Raw genomic sequence first — 14159 nt, 5'->3', positions numbered from 1 at the left:
CATCACTTCTGCTTCCCTTTGTAACAGCTGCTTCATTTAACCATAGATCACCCTTGCCCATCAGTCAAGAGATGCTGGCAGACACCAAGCAAAGAAAACAAGGCAGTACACAAACACCAAGAGATACAGAATTATGAAAATGGGGTTTCTGCTAAATCCTGATTCCAGTAACAGGACAGTAGGAAAAGAAAAGGTAGTATATGGATGAACTCTGGGAAACATGAAAGAAAAGACATTGACACAACATTTAAAAAAACATAGGTAATCTTAAGCCTGATATACAAGCAAAATTTGTAGCAGCTTTCACTGTACAGTTAGTTTTACAGAGATACAGTCTGACATTAGTGCTGTCCATCACTGAACTCATTAGAGAGCCTACTGGATAAGGAAGGACAAACTTGTCACTACACTTCATACATTTCCATCAGGAAATAGAAAGTCTAAAGCTGAGAAAGTGCAAGATAGAAGACAGATGAGAGACAAAATGTTTTGTTGAAGCTCAAAATGCACCCTCAAAAACTAATGAGTCTGCCTTCCAAATATCTTTTCTCTACACACTATACATGCTGTCACCAATTACACATATGTAATTAGTGCAATTAAGGGGAGACAGACACCCATAATAGTACAAATGTCATTAGAAATCTGTTCAAATGACAATATTCCATTTTGGTCTAGCATTGTTTATTCTTAAATACTGTCACACTGTATTTTTTTATGTTATCACATACTAATTGCATATCTGAGACTATCTACCTTCAAAATAACAGTAAGTCTTCACACAGCATATCCAAACACAGCTGAAGAATTCTCAGATGGAAATCCACAGTTCAGAGCATTTCTTTATCTACAATCACATTTGACCTAACATAAGAATAAAAAAAAAAAAAGCCATAATAGAGCCCTGAGCTCTAGATACAATTCAACACCAGGTGATGGCAGTTAATAAACACCATATTAATAAAATATTTTCAAGCAAAAACCAAGAAAAGAATTGTCCAAAGGAGTGTTCCAAATGCTTCCACTTCACAGTACTAGTGATTTCAAAAAGAACCCTTACAACTATAACCTTTTTTGATAAGATATGCTTAAACCAGATAAATAATCAATTTCATTGTGGTTGCTTCTGCCAAGGGCAGTAACAAATTAAATACTACACAACTGTAGAAGATTTCAAGAGAAAAGCCACTAACAAAAGGTTAGCAATCTAAAGATTCCCTATTTGCTGACTTCAAGGAGCTCTTGTGTAACAGAATGGCACAGAGACCATTAGGTACACAAGCAGATCTTTACTGTCCTAGAAGTCAGATCACAGTAAGCCCCTTTAAGAAAAAAAAACTGGCTAAATACGTTTGACTTGCAGTTGCCAGTGAGTTTTACCCACTATTTACAAACTTATCAGAAGGAAACCATTTTCAGGAACACCCAGGCTGCACCTTTGCTGTCTAACACAGTATGACCATATTGTAGCATTTCACATCAGTGTCACAAGGAAACATATTTAAATGAAAATTTTGGAACTGTGAAAATGTGTTTCTGTATTTATACTAGCTATATGAACATGAAGAAAGCCAAAAGGCTTGACTCAGCATGAAAGCTGTTCAGAATCTGCATGCACCTTAAAAGAAAGCACTGTGAAATAAATAAGATACAATTCTGCTTACTATTTTTCCCACTTATTTCCAAATAAAACCATGTAATTGATACCCTGGTTAATATTTCTGATGGGACACCAAACCTCCATTGACTAGCTCAGATTTTTGAAAGCATAAGAAATTAGTCACATAAATCTATAAAATCAAAAGGCCAAGATTAATCATTTCATTTTCTAAACAATCTATGGCAAAACACCTCTCCAATGAGGAAAGCGTGACAGAATTGGGTTTGTTCAGCCTGAAAAGAGAAAGCTTCAGGGTAACCTAATTGCTGCCTTCCAGTACCTGAAGGGAGTCTGCAAAAAAGACAGAGAGGGACTTCTGACATGAGCATGTAGTGGCAGGACAAGGGGGGGATGGCTTCAAACTGAGAGTAGGCCTAGGAATCAGATAATAGGAAAAAACTGTTTCCTGTGAGGATGTGAAGCTCTGAAACAGGTTGCCTGAAGAAGCTGCAGATGCCCCATCCCTCGAAGCATTCAAGGCCAGGCTGGAGCTCTGAGAAACCTGGTCCAGTGAAAGGTATCCCTGCCCATGACAAGGGGGTTGGAACAGAATGATCTTTAAGGTCTGTTCCTACAAAAACCATTCTGTGACTCCATAACATTCAGGATATCATCCCAATGCCCTAATCAGCATGGCATGACTTGAAAAAACCTGAAAATCTGTACTGTATTGCACCACAGTCAAGTTTATGCTTGTCTTCCAAATCTCTCCTTTAAGAAAAGGGCTGTCCATTGGAGAAAGCAGGATATTAGGTAAGCAGGAGAAAACCTGGAATCAGACAGGCCAAAGTACTACAAAAGGCACCCCCACCAAACAAAGATCAGATAGGGTGAGGGGGAAATACATGTCACATCAACAAAAACCGCAGCTAAAAAGGATCTATTTAATCTTTTCCTAATGACAACTGATGTCCACTTGGCATAAAAATTTGGATAAAAGGGTATTTTAACCACAGGTGAAACCTGTAACTGTGAACAAACCAACACTGGAGACATGCATGCATGCAGTTAACCAATCCACTCAGCAGGCATAGAAATGTGTCAGTTCCCCTTCCATTCTTGTGAAGAATGAGCAAGCCCACTGCAAATAGCCACAGCACCCAAACAGCAAACCTGAGACTGATACAATTGGAATAGTAAATGTACTCACAATCTACATATGAACATGTGCCACAAAAGGCAAATTCTTGGAAGTCTTAACCGAAAATACAGTTGGTCACAAAACCGTGACTGTCTCTTCAAAGCCAGGACAGTGGGATCTTATCTGCTGCAGGACTTCAGGACACAGTGGATTTGGAAGTAACCAAAAAAATCAATGCTCTGTAAAACAGTATTTCAAACTCATTCTTCAGAAAGTCTAGCAACAAAACATCTCTAGTGAAGAGATGCCAGCATATCCTGTTACATCTCAACACACGGTTTTATGACCCTATGTCAGATTTCAGTCCTTGGGATATTTCCTATTCTTGCTCCAACAGCTTGAAGCAACTAGACGTGTTCAGCGCGCCTAAGGATAAACTGCGAGTGATTTTGTGCATGCATACAGAAGGGTCTTAAGAGCAAGCAACTGAGTACCGACCATGTTCTCTCAGCTCTTCTGTAGACACAGAATCTGCAGAATTATTAACATCACCTATGCACGATGCAGCAGTACGTTGTACCGGAAAATCAAACAAGCATTTTAAATTATGCTGATCTCTCTGCATCTCATATGTATGCCTGGCTCCTTGAGAGACAAACATTTCTTTGCTCTACTTATATTGAATTCCTCATCTGTAAGAGCACTATCTGTTGTAATTAAATGAAAATGGATAAAAGGGTTTTCTCACATGTATTACAAGGATCCTGTTGCCACTGAAAAAAAGTTACATCAGAAAAAAACATAGACAACCTGCTAGGGGGCATCCCCCACTCCCTAGGAAGTACACAAAGCATGTATCTGCAGAATTTGAAAATATTGTCATAGGGTGTAATGTAAGCTGCCATATTACCAAAATTGCCATCCATCTTTACAGCCTGGCAGAACAAACTTCAGAGTATTGATACCTAGTCCAGCAGCACCTCATTGACGTTAAAAGACAAAACACCATTGCAAAGAGAATGTCTAGCAGTTCAATCCAAAATCCAGACTGCTGAGTAGGCATCTGCAATGAAGAATAACTCAAGGAGAATATCCTTCAATGCCACTGAATGCCTCCAGTGGGCCACGTGAGGAAAAAGGTGTAATTCATGCTATCCTAGCTGCTATAACTTAAAAACACCCCAAGCAATAGATAGATCAAAAAGTCAGATGCTGTACTGTTAAAAAACAAATCCCAAGATAACTGTGAAACAGATTTAGATATTGAACAGAAATGTGAAGACATGCATTGAGAAGACTGTAAACTGTGAACAAGTCATTCTAAACCCCAGACTAGAGAAAAGGGAAGGGCAGAGACTATCTAAGCATACTGAGACATGGCACAGTACCACAAAGGTGTCTCAGTGAAACCCGCAAAAGTAAGGAAAACATTTATGTTTAAAGTTTTTCTCCTGTATATTCAAATCTTGCCCTAAATAAGAAACAAATGCTTGCCTAGGCAGCTGAAAGAAACTAAAGACATAGGTGCCCTGCCACGAATGCTTTTATACAACTAGGGGTGGGAGAAAATCAAAAAGGGGGTAGGGGGACAGAGTATCCATCAACACATTACAGCCACATTAGATTACTGTATCCTTGAGAGAAAACAGTTTTTGCTGTTGCTGTGTGAGCACTGATTGTCAAACAAAGGAAGTTGTTTAGCAAACACAAAAAGGAGAAAAAATATCAGCTAAGTATAGCCTATCAGGTATACTACATATTTTTTCATCATAAACAGAGGCATAGAGCTGAAGACAAACGTTCCAGGCAATCTAAAAGCTCATATTCTGAACTTGGTCAACAGGATTTTTCCTTAGAGGCAAAGGGTTTTAAGAAGAAATTTTTGTAATTGAACACATTAATAATTTAAACAAATATTTTTACAATATGTTTTATGAACTCTTCAATAAACAACATATTGGATAAATACTTACTTTAATATTTATCACATACATTTAAAAAACACCTTCAAAAATAAATTCCAAAAAGCTTAACAAATATATCGGTACCCATACAAATCAAATTTACCTTGAAAAGTTACTTTGTCACTGTGCAAACAAATTATGGTGAAGTACAATGTAAGTAATGTAATAAACTAAAGATGAACATTGGTAGATTATTGGAAGAGAATTCCTACTGCTCTTTTACAAAACCTTTTGTAAGAGCAATGCTTTGAAGAAAGAGTTTAATTCACAGCAAGTCAAAATTGATGTCCAGAAGATATTCACAGCAATGTTCCACAAGCTTCTAAAGAGTCTGTAGCATGCAGAATTAATAATATCATGGTGATATTTATTGCTATTAACTGCCTCACAAAAAAAATTCTCTAACATTACAGAAACTTATTCATCATACTATAAGATTAAGAAGCAAACATATAATGAAAGCACACTCCTAAAAAGCATTTACATTCAGAAGATTGCTACCACAAAGAAATTGTAGCAGCACAAACTTCATCAAGCTCTAGAATGACCAACATTTGAAGTATTTATTTTTACCATGTTATATATTCTGAAAATAAATTATGCACATTATGCTTATAAATATCTAATATTTGAAGGAACTAAATACAATCATTAATTCATGCTTTGCTACAGAAATCACCATTTGTTTTAGGGAGGGAATCTAAAGAGGAGGTTAGCAAATGAAGAGGCAAAAACCTCAGAAAAAGATCATTCCTCATATAACATCTCATACTTAAATAACAAAAATGAAAAATAAAATTTAACTATACATATACACCCAGCCTGTTATTTCACAGTAGTTCTCTGCAACAGGCAAGTCTTCTGATTTGAAGATTTTTAGCCAAAAATCTTCCAAAACAGTTACTGGGTTCCTTGCATCTTAGGACTACATCTCTTCCTTTGTTTATTCCCCACCCTGAAAATGCGGCAGGGGAGGGAGAAAAGAGCAGGACGAAACAATAATCATGTGAGGGATTTAGTATATAATATTTGGGGGGAAAATCAGGATTAATTGCAACTGATTTAACAGGTTGTCAGAAAATCATCACCTTGAAATGATGCATTATGAGCTACATAATATGAATTTACATACGTATCATGACAAACGACCAAGAGAGATCACCAATTTTTAAGGCTGACAGATACTTCCTTGTAGAAGAATCATTTTTTAGTTTAAGTTGCCAAAGGCTTTTCAAGATGACCCATTCTGTGCCAGGTGTCCATGTCAAAACTGCTTCAATGTTTACATGGTATGCAAAACTTATTTTTCCTCCTTCCAAGGAAAGCTACATAAAAATACACTATTGCCTCATTACAAAAGTTATTTTTCTTCAAATAGTTTAATCGCTCATATGCTTTATGCTCTACATGCATCTTTCTAAGACAGAGCAAAATGTTTAGCCTGACATACAGGTGATGCTTTTGTCAAGCTCACTGTAATGTTACTGTTACTGATTGTGTTTTGATATGTTGCAGCTGAGCCACCTACATATTCTGTCTGTACTTATTTCACTCCTGTAAGGCTTCTGGGAACTAAAGAGCAGAGCTTAGAAGGGACTTCCACACGTCCCTCTCTTGCTCCAATCTCCCACTCCAAGTCAGACATGAGGTAAAAATGGGTTACTCAGCTTTCCTATTTGGGTCCTGAAAACCTCTAAGACAAAAGCTACACAGCTTCTCAGGGCAACCTCTTACAAGTTTCAATACCCCCATGGAAAGAATTTTTCCTTACATCCAGCCTGAACCTTCTGTACAATTTATAAACACAGCCTCATGTCCTCTCCCCACACATCTCAGTAAAAGAGCCTGACTCCATCTTCTCAGTGATGTCCTCAAAAAAACAATGTTGTTGTTTGATCCCACTGAGATCACCTGTTTCTCCAGCTGAACAAATCTGTCTCAGCCTCTCCTCACAGGACGAGTGTTCCAGCTCCCTAATCATCTTGGTAGTCCTCCACCACCTTCACTTCTATTTATCAGTGTCTTTCCTGTACTGAGAGTCCCAAAACTGGCATAGCACTCTAGATGCAGTCTAATGAGTACCAAGTAGAGAGAGACAACCATTTCCCTCCATCTGCTGGCTATGTTCCTTCTCACAGAGTCCAGGATGTTGCTGCCCATGCTTTCTTTAGGCTGAGAGAGTCAGGGTTGTGGAGAGCAAGAGGAAAAGGGAGAGGAAAAGTAGAGAAGGCTCCTGTGAAATCTTAAAGCACTGTCCAGTACCTAAAGGGATTCTACCTGACAGCTGGAGAGGGACCTCTGACAAGGGCATGTAGTGATAAGGTGGAATGGCCTTCAGCTGAAAGAGGAAAAGTTTAGATAAGATACTAGGAAGAAATTTTTTACTGTCAAAGTGGTGGAACTCCGGACCAGGCTGCCCAGCTAGGTTGTGGATGCCTCATCCCTGGAAGTGTACAAGGCCAGGCTGGATGGGGCTCTGAGCAATCTGGTCTAGTGGAAGGTGTCCCTGCCCATGGCAGGGGGGTTAGAATTGGACAATCTTTTATGTCCCTTTGTATAGGGCGTGACTGAGATAGAGTTCATTTTTTTTCCTTTTCCATAGCAGCCCTCAGTGCTGTGCTTGATATTGGTAGCTGGGAACCATTCTATGATTCTGCAGGGGCACGCTGCTGCTGATCCATGGTCAGAGTGCTGTCTGCCAAGACCCCAGGCTTCTCCAGCAGAGCTGCTTTCCAAAAGCCTGTCAGTCCCCAGCTGTATCATTGCAAGGTGCTCCTCTTTCACTGGTGTAGGACTTTGCAGCTGTTCTTGAATAAAGCTCCAAATGGGCCTTGTGTTCACAGTGACAAAGTCCCCCTGAATGGCAGCACCATCATCAAGCATAGCAAATATTTCCCCAAATTTGGTGTCATCTTCAAGCACAAGAGCATACTTTGTCACTATTCAGGATAAATCCCTGCAATACCCCTCCTGTTACCAACCTCCCTATATGACACATTAACCACTTCTTTCTGAATCCATCCATCCATCCACCCATCCAAACAGTCTTTTTTATACCTTCTAGTTCTCCAGCAATCTGTAATGTCCAAATCTGGATACAAGAATATCATTGGAGATTGAGTTGAAAATCTTGCTAAAGTCCAGGAAAATTAAATCCACTGTTCTTACCTCATTCAAACATTCAGTCAGCTTACCATAGAAAGTAATCTGCCTCATCATGCATGATTTACCTTTGATAAATCCATGCTGATTGCTCCCATTCACTTCCTTCTTGTGACCAGAAATGTGTTCCAAGAAAACTCATGCCCCTGTTTTCCCAGGGACAAAAAGGAAACTACCCAGTTTGTAGCTCTTTGGGCTGTATTTTTGCCTTTTTTGGAGGGTGCAACATATGCATTTGTTCAGCCATTGGGAGGCTCTTCTGGTATCCAACATGCTTCAAAGATGCTAGGGAAGGACCTCACTGTGACACTGGCCAGTTCTATCAACATTCACAGGCACAGTCCTTTTGGCCCCATGCACTGGTAGGATTTGAGTGTCTCAATAATCCTCAACTGAATCCTCAGCCACTGCTGGCAGCTGCTCTCCTCAAACCCTTGTTGCTAAGCACAGAGGCCTGGGAGACCTTGCTGGTGATAACTCACTAAGGAACAGAAGGATCAGGGTACCCCAGCCTTATCTGCATCCACTGTCATTATGACACATCATATTCCAAATGAAGCTCGTATTTTGCTTGTCCTGCTTTTCACTATTCACGTTCTAGAAGAAACTCTTCTTGCTGGCCTTGATCTCCCTCCTAAGCATCATCTCTAGGTAATCATTGGCTCTCTTGATGCCATCCCTACATACCAGGACAATTTTTCTAAATTTCTCCTTTGTAGCCTGTCCCAGCTGCCCCTGTTTGTATATTCCATTTTTGCACTGCAGCTCAGACATGAGTTCCCCACAAAGTCAAGCTCATCTCTTGACAGGCCTGCTTGCTTTCCTGACTATCAGGATGGATCACTGGCATCTAAATTTATTCTCAGAGATACCACTGCTGTATCCAACAAGTATGAAAACATAAGCTATCCATGTAAACAAAAGGGTGGAAAAGAAAGGAACCAATAAAATTTGACTAAAAGAAAGAACTGCAACATGGGAAAAAGCTGATACAGTTGACACAATTAGCACTATCTTGAGTTTGGTATACAGACCAAGTCTGAGACAGCTAGGAAAATAGACAGGAAAGGAAAAAACAAATTCAAATGAGGGAAGCCAGGAAGAATGAAGCACAAAATTGAAGAGGGAAAACTACACAAGACAGAACTACAGGAGCCAGTGGAAATGTACAACACAGAGAGGAGAGATCCTTTTTATGACAGAGAACTGGATGTGAAACTGAGGGTAGTGGGCAAGAACCTGAGATCAGCAGACAGGACTGTGAAAGGGTTTAAACAGTGAAAGAAACTGGGATAAACAGTTTATTAGTTAGAACTTCTATGCACAGCAGTACTGGATGTCAAATAGGAAACCCTTTAGCAAGAAACAAACTGTTTACTTGGGGAAAAGAGAATTGTGATAAAAATTTCAGGATAGGGCAAAGAAGACTGGGACAAGGATATCACACAAGGAATAAGCAGAAAAATCAGCATCCAACAGAATATGTTAACTCTCAGAGCCTAGAATAGAGCCCAAGATTTGAGAGTTTCACCTCTACTTTCAAACACTTCAAAATCTCAGAAAACCATACACAGACAACATCATTTGGAGTACAGTTGAATAACAAATTAATAGTATCACATTCCCAGCTAGCTCAAGTGGCACAAGTCTCATAGCAAAATGGACAAATTTCAGCATTTTTAAAGACTTATATGCTATATGTGTATTACTCATATGTGCAATCCCACAGGACAGAGGGTTTCCTCCTATCCATCAGGTTTGCTGACTTTTTTTTAATCTAGAATGTTGAACATTTTGGTTATGTGTAAAGAATTTCATGGAGTTTTAAACAGTTGGCTATCAAAAACCTAACCATTGGTTCAAAAAATATATATAGTCACATCACAAAAATTAAAGGTTATTTGATCTTGTTCTCTGTGCCCTTGTGCTCAAGGTACTCTTGCTGTGTTACTGAAAAACATGTTAGGAAAAAAAAATCAATAACAACATTATATTACATAAGGACCTTGCCATATGCACTGCAAATGTTGGCAAGTGTGTTGTTAATAAGAAAGGTATTGTAGGAAAAGTGAGGGAATTAATACTGTCCTGGAAATTTTTATTTTCTTTGTCTTTCTTGCAGACAAATCATCTTTAAAAGAAAAGATATTAAAAACCCCTACAAACTTTTAATGAGCAATCCACTCTTCATCAAAATTATAGATTTAGTACCTTGGGGCTAACACTGCAACAGATCTAAGTATTTATACCTGCAGTCTAAATCAACACACACCATACTAAAAATCAAGCAATGAGGTCTTTTCTAGATATGCATTCATGGATCCCTGTTGAGGGGTTTATTAAAAACAACAAAAAAAAAAAAAAGCCAGATCATCGTTAGTAAATTAGACCTTTATGGGAAAACATCTTAGAACACATAAATCATTAAAACACTGATAGATTATTTTGAAAAATCATAACATAAAGGTCCTAAACTGGATATTCAACACAAAGGAATACATAATATATCTCAGGCGACTTATGTGAAAATATTACTAGTGAAACATGCAGGCACTAGAGACTGAAGGTAATGAAACAGCAAAAGAGGAAATTAAGAAAGTACAGTATGAACAGCACATAAACAAATATTGAGGCCACACATTTGATACCAAGAAAAAGGATTCAGTGCGGCACACTGAACACCATCTATGTCATTCTATGCTATATACTGAAAGTAACATTGTAGGGAAAAATGTAAAATTTAACCCTACATTTATAGGCCACATTACATGTCTTACAAGAATTTCTGATTCTGCCATTTCACGATGTGTAAGAGCTTGATCTTGCAACTTCAAAGTTCTTTGGATACAGTTTTTGTTGCACAATAGCAAAACACATACTCTATTTCCCCCCAAAAAAATCACACACCACTTCACTTGCAGATTATTTTCATCATACAAGATATGCATATTAATGCAATCATACATAGCATGCATCATCTATATTTGTTTTCCTTATTGTATTAGAAGCATATTCTATGACCAGACAACAAGCTTTAATTAAGTCACTTTTGCTTTGACACTAGCTCCCCCTCCAGACCAGTCTAAGATTATAGTAATGACTTTTTGCTTTAATTCTGACTCTGCAACAAGATATAAATACTCAAATCCAAACCTTCTTCTTCTTTATCCATTGAAATGTCAATGAACAGACTGATCTGATAAACTATAAATAAAATTATCATTTATTATTTTTAACTGCATACATCCAAGCTTGGGAAAATCATTTGGTTTAGAAAAGATCTGACAGATAAAGCACCTATTCCATACAGCCACATAAAGACAGAAATGGACCAAAAATAAAATTTTTACACTATGAATGGTGTGCAATATTTTTAATACATAAGCATTCAATTATACAATCAAGTCTCTGTTTGAAGTCCCAATAAAGTGATTGTAAACCACAGATGACAAACCCAAGGGAAGCCCCTATGTGGTTTAGTACAACCTTTACTGATTCACTTAAGGTGAAGTAGCTCCATTTCTACTCCAGCAAGTATAGCTAACATGTTTTTTCTCGTATTAGCTAGAACTCGTATATTTTCAGTTATTCAGCTAATGAAACTGCCAAAATTTTAAACAAATGAAGGCAAAGGACTAAAAGGGAAAGAAAGCTACAACTTCCAACTGACCTTCTGTATTTTCCAGTTGTCAAATATCCTGACAGCTACATCACTGAAAGAGTGAATTTGCCTGAATCAACAGTCCAAGTTGATTTTTTCTTTTCCCTCATTCTTGAACTTTTTGCTCAGAAAATATAAGTAATTAATTATACTTCCAACTTTGAAAAAGACTGTCTTATTACATGTAGTTGGGAAAGTATGCAAACTGCAATATGCCAGAGTGCCCGCTTAAGGTAGATATACATATAAAACCCTAACAAGCATCACTGAAAATCTGGCAGTAAGCATATCTGCAATAACCAGAGAAACAGACGCTACTGGAAATACATCAAAGCAGAGTAACCAACTCCTCATAACTGGTTTTCTTTAATAATGAAAGGAATTGCAACAGTCATCTGTAAAAGCACCCCAAGCACCAGCAGCACAGGCAAGTTAGCCACTTGTTTGCTTTTGCAGTTCAGACTTTTCTGAAGTTTTTGATGACTTGCAGTGGAAAATTACTTGGAAAAATAAATAAGATTAATACTATAAAATCAAGAAACCTTTTCATGTTCACTCTGTCTGAAGTATTTACTCCAGTAACTTTCAGGCCTAGACATTAAGATCCTGTACTTCGGGATAGAAAGAGTATGTACACATATATACCAAAATATACAATTTTCAGCTGATGTGTATGTTTTGGTATACAAACACACACTCACAGAGAACAAGAGGTGCCAAGTCCTAACATAAGATCGCAGATAAAGTACACAAATGTTCTGAGCACAGGGCTCTTTGCCACATCCATGTACACACAGCATGTGCATCACAGCCTACCATGCGTGCGTTGAGAGCGCAAGGACAGCGGGTACTGCCCCGAGGAAGTTACAGTCTTTCAGCAATCAATTTTATAGCTCACGTCTTTGCCCTTAGGCTCCTTGGTACAATCTGCACCACAGCACTATAGTTTCTGCCTCTTGTACCCTCAACCAGGAGCTTCTGAAAGCAGAGGGTCACAGCCTGGTCTTTGCAGTGCATCATGAACACAGTGCGCGCACTACTTGCACGCACGTGTGGAAGTCCTGAGCACGCATCAAGCACTAACTCGCCCAGGGGTAAACCGCCAGAGCCTTACCAGTAACAGGATCCACGACCAAAGCCAACTGTGCCGAAATACAGGAAAGGTCGCCGTGGGAAAAGCCCCAGGCAACAACCGATGGCTCCGTACCCGCGTCAGGTAAGCACATCCTCAAGCTACCAGGCGGCCTTAAAACGTGAGGTCCGTCCTCATAGCCCACGCTCCCCGTGTATTCCTCCCTGCCAAAAGCAGGCGTCCCCTCGGGCGACCGCAGTTCCCGGGACAAGGAAAGTTGGAGGCCGCCCCCCGCACCCTGCGGCCGCGGCGCACGGGACGGCGACAGCCGCGCTCCGCGCTGCGGGAGCCCCGCTGCCCGCGCCGCGCCCGGGGCAACGCCGCCGCCCGGGGCTCGCACGCATCTCCCTCCCGGGCCCGGCCCGGCCCCGCCGCCCACGGTGATGCCCCGGCCGCTCGCCGAGCCCCGGCCTCCCCTTCCTCCGCCGCGCTCTCCGGCGGCCTCAGGCCCCACCAGCGACCCTCAGGTGAGGGAGCCCACGGGGACCCCGGCACACGGCAGGGACCGGCCCCCTCCCCGCCATCACCACCCCGGCGGCGGCGGCAGCGGTTGCTGAGCAGCGCCCGAGTCGCAAAAGCGGCGGCGCCAGGCCCGGCGGAGGGATGGGGAGCCCTGGCCGGAGCAGCCCGGTCTCGCCTCGGTACGCGCTTCCCCGCCGCCGCGGCCGCCGCTGAGCCCCCGCATCCCCTTACCGGAGTGCCGGCGCCGCCGGCGGAGCCCGCGCTGCCGCTGCCACGGGTGCCGGGCGGGGGGAGGCGGCGGGGCTGGCGGGCGGGGGAGCGGCGGGAGGAGACGGAAGCAGGAACCCGCCGGCGGCGGAGCGGAGCTGGCGGGGACGGGGCGCGGGGCGCGGGCAGGGCGCGCGCCGAGGGCGGGGAGCGGCGCGCGGGCAGCTGTGACAGCGGCGCGCGGCCCGGGCAGCGCGCGCCCCCGCGAGCGCGGTAGGAAGAGCCGCGCCGCGGGCGCGCGCCTGCCGGGGGAAGCAGCCTATGGGAGCGCGAGCCGGGCCCCGGTGCCGCGGGAGCGCCCCCGTCACGGAGCGCCGGAGCGCGCATGCGCGCCCCGGACCTTCCAGCGCCGCCGCTCCCCCCGCCCCGCCGCCTCCTCCCGCGCGCCGCCGCCCCGGGAGCGGCCGGGACGGGCGGGACGGGCTCGGCAGCGTCCCCGCATCGCTGCGCGGGGCCGTCCCCGCCGGGCGCGGGACCGCGGGGCGGCGGCGAGAGCCCGCGGGAGGCGCGGCGGCGGCCGCGTTTGCCCCGGCGATGGGCGTGAGAGCGGAGCAGCAGCGCCCGGCTGAGCGGGGGAGCTCGGCGGAGATGGGGCGCGGGGGCGGCGTTGCCGGGCACCCCTGAACTGCCGCTTGATCCCTCCGGGAAGGCGTCCCTGCCCCGGGTGGCTTTGTCCCCGGCAGCGATGCCGTGCCGCGGGCAGGGCCGCCCGCAGCCCCCGGCACCGCTGCTGCCCGCAACAGGCTGGTCCCGCCCGCAGCGCCAGCGCA

The 14159-nt window shown here is 42.8% G+C and overlaps 1 protein-coding gene across 4 annotated transcripts in view; it reads right to left on the bottom strand.

Moving 5' to 3' along the window:
- FUT8 (fucosyltransferase 8) overlaps nt 1–13423 on the bottom strand; it is a 94907-nt gene extending 81484 nt beyond the window's left edge. For all 4 annotated transcript variants that reach the window (XM_053980945.1, XM_053980943.1, XM_053980947.1 and 1 more), the window contains exon 1: nt 13354–13423. The gene's annotated coding sequence lies outside the window, so the exon portion shown is untranslated. The remainder of the gene's footprint in view (nt 1–13353) is intronic.
- Between the last annotated feature and the right edge of the window lie 736 nt (nt 13424–14159).

This window comes from Vidua macroura, chromosome 6, assembly GCF_024509145.1.
Source record: "Vidua macroura isolate BioBank_ID:100142 chromosome 6, ASM2450914v1, whole genome shotgun sequence".
Lineage (NCBI taxonomy): Eukaryota > Metazoa > Chordata > Aves > Passeriformes > Viduidae > Vidua > Vidua macroura.
This window is presented reverse-complemented; position numbering and strand designations above follow the sequence as displayed.